The following is a 5737-nucleotide window of genomic DNA, read 5'->3' on the forward strand; positions in this document are numbered from 1 at the left end:
TGGTGATCATAATTTGTGTGTATAGGTGCATGCATGGCGTGGATAAACATAATTTTGAGGATAAAATGGTGAATGTGGTGAACAGTGTAGTACGTTCTTCCATTCCATGCTTGGAAGGTGGAGAAAATTGAGAGAGTGAAGCATTGATGGGCTGAAAAAAAAGGGGGTGGTGGTAGGGCCCTGTGGTTGATTGGACATAGCCCTAAAACTTGGAATCTTTGTGTAACTGTTGAAGCATCTCATGAATGGAGGATTGACATTGGGTTCATTAATTCAGGGGTGATCCACCACAACTAAAAAAGGGTCAGGTGGAAGTTCCAATTTTGCCGATCTACTCTCCTTTAAGTATACCCACTGCATGCCTATACAATAATATCTCCTAGCCTCTGGGTTCTTCTTCTCCTTTACTCTACCTTCATCACAACAACAAACACATATTCATAACAAAATTTCTCCACCCTACCCTACTGCACAACACTTCACTGTTTCAATTCATTTACTTCATACAAAAATTCAAAAGAAATCTCATTTTCTCAAGTACAAATTCTTAACAACACTGTTGTGGGGGAGAAAATAAACTTATGTAAATTTATAATGACTGAGTAAACAAAATCCTCTTTAATTATTGAGTTAAATATATTTTTAATTTTTAAACAATAACACAAACTTCAAATTCGTAAATGTCCGATATTTTAATACAGTTTACTTCCTCTTTTAATGAAATCCTTTGGACATTTCATGTTGAAACTGAAGGTTTCTATCAAAGTAAAAGAAGAAGAAACAAGTTCCAAAAAAAACAGATACACTTTATTTCGAAGATTTTGAGCCTTAGCGAATTGTGAAGTGGGTGACTTCAATTTTATGGAACTTGGCTTCAGAAAGTCCAATATAAATCTTGACTTTCTCGTTCTTAATTTTTTTTTTATGACATCCCACTTTATGATATAAATTTCTATAACCAATATTAATAAACAAAGTTGTAGTTGCAGATCATTGAAGGAAGATCTACAGTGGATCCCATGGAAGAAGTGTGTTTATTTTAGAAAATAAAAAAATAAGTGTCTTTGTAAGGGTCATTATTAGAATTTTTCATATTTTATAGAATTTTTTATGCAGATTTTTTATAAAAATTTGTTGGAAATGTGTTTCCTATCATTTTTCCTATGAATTTTGATCGGTAATATTTTTGTGGATAATTAGTAAGAGTGGAATTTAAAATTCACAGAAATTTTTTTACATTTTTTTTATGAAAATATTTGCAGCAAATTTTTCCTGTGAAAAAATTAATTTAAATTCACAAGTAATTTTTTTACAAAAAATATTTCCAACTAATTTTTACAGCGAAAATAAATTTGTAAGTATATTTTTTCTACTATTACTTTTGCAAAAAAAAATTAATAAAAATTTTAAAAATATATAATTTTATTTTTATATTTTTTTAGATGACAAAATAACTCATAAAGAATTTATTTATTTTACTATTACTACTTAAAATAGATAAATAAATACAGTATTGAAAATAGCCAAATATTTTAATAACTTAAAATATTTTCAACATCAATGTCCAAAAGCAATTAGTAATCATATGGAAAGCATTGCATAAATTAAAGATTAATTTAAAACCATTCATGGATATTTAAATTAAATAATTAAGTAAATTCAAAATATTAATTATTGTACATGTTTCCTCTGTTAGACACAATTTTTCAAATTGTCAAAGAGCTAAGTTAATTACAAATTCCATAGTAGAATAATGTTTGGGATACACGCCTGAGGTTTAATAAAATTATTGTAGTATCCTTTTATACCCTGTACATATAAAAAATATAAGATAAACATTAGTATCACCGGCTGCTGGCCCCTCCCTAGCAAGTCCAAAATAAAAAAGCTTTGGCACATCTTCATCCAGTAATACCTACAGAATTAGCATAGAAATTGTTAAAAGCAGAGAAAAGTTCAGGAGATATAAATATAAATTAAAACTCTCTCAGTGAGAAAAGCAACTCAATGATAGGCAAAATGGTAACTAATAATGTGAATAATGTGAAATCCAAGATTATGGTATTATTCCGTTGAGTTGCCACAAATATGCAAAGGAAAATATGGTTTCCAAAATCAAACCTGAAGTTCTAATTCTTCATGAAGATAAGTTAACCGTTGAGCTACTCCAAGGGCTATTTCATGTCTAGTTTTCCAAAGAAGAGGATCATAAGCTTTATTGAAAACATGAAACTCTAAGATTTTGTTCGGCACGTATTCATACACGAGTAATCTCTCTGGATGCCTCTTTCGTCATCCAAAGCACAGTATCAAATAAGCTTGACGAGATTTGGGTGTTCCAGAATGCCAAGAAAGTGAACTTCAGTCAACCATTGCTTACGAACATTCCTGGAAGAAGGAAAAATAGTCAAAGGAATATCCTCACATCACCACCATATTCAACTATACTCAATTACTAACAAATTTCAGCTTGCATAAATGACAAATTCCAGCAGGCATATATGACAAATTTTTTCAATATAATTGATATTTTAGGACGGTGAACTTAGCAAGAAAGAAATCTTGTCTATTACATATAATTAGCACGTTGGAGTAAAAGATCCATCAATATAATCCATCTATACTTCAAAGTATAATAATGACATAGGGTTTTTTGATTAAGAATTTATGGAGTTACATGACAGTACAAAATGTATGTATATGTAAACCATACCTTAACATACTGAACATTAACTTCAATCCTATAAATTATTAAGTAGAAAATATGGCTCCAAATATATCAGGAAAAATATCTTATCAATATGTAAGAGAAGATTTTGTTGTGTTTGAATTGCCTGAAGAAATCCCAATAATTAGCAGTAAATATAAAGCTCCAAAGTGAGATATCTTTGCCACTAAAAAGAAGATTTTTTCCAAAAGCAGGCATTACTGCAGGAACCACTAAAAGAAGAAAGTGTTTGATGTTGTATGTTTTCTCATTGATTTAAGAAAATCAATCAGAAAGTTCTTCCAAAATAGATCATAGTTCTAACTTATTATTGTTAGTATATGCAAAACACAGTTGATTAAAGTTGAGTCAGTGATTCAATTCAACGTTGATATTTCAGCAAAGTTACTAAAGACCATTTTTTGGTAGATACCGAATATGAATCATGCTTCATTCACACAAACTGAACAGGTAGACCAATAAAAACACTACATCTCGTGTATCTATCTCAAAATAAAAAAATTCGTGATGATCACGACCTCAAATTTTTGTTCAATTACAGAATCGAAACAAGCCAACTGTAGAAATTGTGATCGGTATACCTTGAGCATGTGGTTACGGCAGGGTGAATGTCGATCCGAGACTCTTCGACGGTTGCAGAGTCACTGGATTCCTTCTCGTGCTCGTGGCGGACCTACATTCCGTGGTAGGAGAGCGCGACGTTGAAGTCGAAGGCCTCGTTCCTCTCATTGAACTCTAGTCCGATGAAGGCATGCTTTCCGCGACTGTCCTCAATCTGAAGGACGAAATAGCGCGATGAACCGAGGGCCGACTTATTGCACTCTCGCACTGACCAGAGTACATGAAGCACGCGACGAAGAGGTCACCCAAATTCTAATCTTTAAGGCTAATCTTGCAACAACCTCGTCCAGATCTTGTCGGACTGGAGCCACTCGCCTACCGGAGGAGGTGCTCGACGGCGGGATCTTGAGAGACCTGACGAACCAACAAAGACATACAAAATCTAATTATAAATGTTTTTTTAAATGTAAAATTTTATCTTATATTGCATCATTATCCATTGTTAATTAATTTTTACAAGAAAATCTTCAATAAATAACTCTTAATGTTTGCTCCAAATTTTTGTTAGCAAGAAAATATTATATAATTAACATATATAAATAAATTTCCATGAGATTATAATATATCTGCGAATAAATTTACATAAAAAAAATTTAGGAATATTTCATGAAAATAAATCACTATTAAATTCCTAAATATTTCCTGCAAAATACATTTTATAGGAAAAACCAAATGAATTTCATGTTCGAAAATTGTGTATTTTCATGCGTAAAAATATCTATAAGAAACTAGATTTCCTGCCAAATTAAAAATATTCTAACCTTTATTTGCCAAATTCTTTTTCCAAGAAAATATACATGAAAAACTTTAAAAATCTGCGACTTTTCTCGCAAATTTTAGCGAAATCAAATAAAATAAATAATAAGCAAAACTCCAGCAAATTTGGCAAGAATTTTATGCAAAATATTTTTGCAAAAAAAAATTGGTAATAAGTTTTTGTAAATTAATATCTATAGCAAAATTTATAGGTATCTCCTTAGTACAAATTTTTTAAGAAAAATTGGCAGGAAATATACATTTTTCAATAGTGGTTTACCATACTTACATTTACAGGGATGTGCCCACTCATTTATTTGATAGGTTAATTTTTGTTACACACCGAAATCCCCAATACTAGGCTGTCAGTCTACCTAGCACCCTCAAGTTACATGTCAACCCATCAAACCATGTACTAGACCTCATGTAATGTCAACTAGACAAATGCACACAATTCCACAATTCACATCTCAATACAAAATTAATCATCCGTTGATAATTTTTTTCCCTTCTATCAAATTCATTTAATTAGGACTTAGGGATAATAATTTTATCCGCGAGTATGAATATTCGCAGGTAAAATTCACGACGAGTAATAATTATTTGTGAATATTTATTACTCGTGGGTAGTGGGTATTTTAATACCCGCTTCTAAATGGGTCAGATACGGGTAATATACTACTCGCTCCGCGGGTATTCATTATCCGCAAAAAATTAAAAAAAAATAATTTATATATTTTTTAATTAAATTAATTTAAAATAAAATAAAATTATATTTTATTAGGTTAAATTTAATTAAAATTAAATTTTAATTTATATTTAATTTAATTTATATTATATTATATCTATTTTTTTGTAATTTTATTTAAATTTTATTTTAAATATGTATTAAATTTTTTTTCTGTAAGTACTCGCGGGTTTTAAAATACCCGCAGGTATTTTTTAAACGGATACCCGACAAGTAACAGGTCGGGTAGCGGATAAAATTTTATCCGGCAGGTCGGATTGCGGGTAGACACTACTCGTGTCCGACCCGACCCGTTGCCATCCCTATACCTAATATTACATATATATATATATATATATATATATATATATATATATATATATATATATATATATATATATATATATATATATATATATATATATATATATATATATATATATATATATATATATATATATATATATAACTTTTTATGTTTTGGGATCTTTCTTCTCACCTTTAACTTATATTTCTATAAATTGTAAAATAAATAAGAAAAGTTATGAATAAAGAATATATATGGTCTTTTATCTACTCATCTTTCTTATATTTTCGGTACTTGTCCTTCACAAAATGACTTTTGTATTTATAGAAAAAAATTTAACATTTAAGTTAGTATTTATAACTAAAGATTTGATCGAAATAAGTTAAAAGTAAAATCATAATTCTATTAAAGTTATATTTATAGAAATATTTCTTTTTAAATAAATGGCTCAATAGTCAATTTTGTTTAATGATGTGTAGTCAATTTTAACTAAGTTTTTATTAAACAAAAAGTTATTTTTTTCTTAAGAATATTCCTTTTTTTCAAAATTTTGAATTTTCTTACCAAGAGATAACAGTTTAATTTTTGAGAGGCTGAT

General features: G+C 29.3%; 1 long non-coding RNA gene across 1 annotated transcript; it reads right to left on the reverse strand.

Annotated features, from left to right (window-relative positions):
• Positions 1-1732: 1732 nt before the first annotated feature.
• Positions 1733-3698, reverse strand: LOC128196017 (uncharacterized). The gene is made up of 3 exons (XR_008248070.1): positions 3310-3698; positions 2122-2388; positions 1733-1915 (listed from the first exon to the last, which is right to left on the reverse strand). It is a non-coding gene; the product is annotated as an uncharacterized LOC128196017 (long non-coding RNA).
• Positions 3699-5737: the final 2039 nt, after the last annotated feature.

Source organism: Vigna angularis, chromosome 3, assembly GCF_016808095.1.
Source record: "Vigna angularis cultivar LongXiaoDou No.4 chromosome 3, ASM1680809v1, whole genome shotgun sequence".
NCBI classification, from domain to species: domain Eukaryota; kingdom Viridiplantae; phylum Streptophyta; class Magnoliopsida; order Fabales; family Fabaceae; genus Vigna; species Vigna angularis.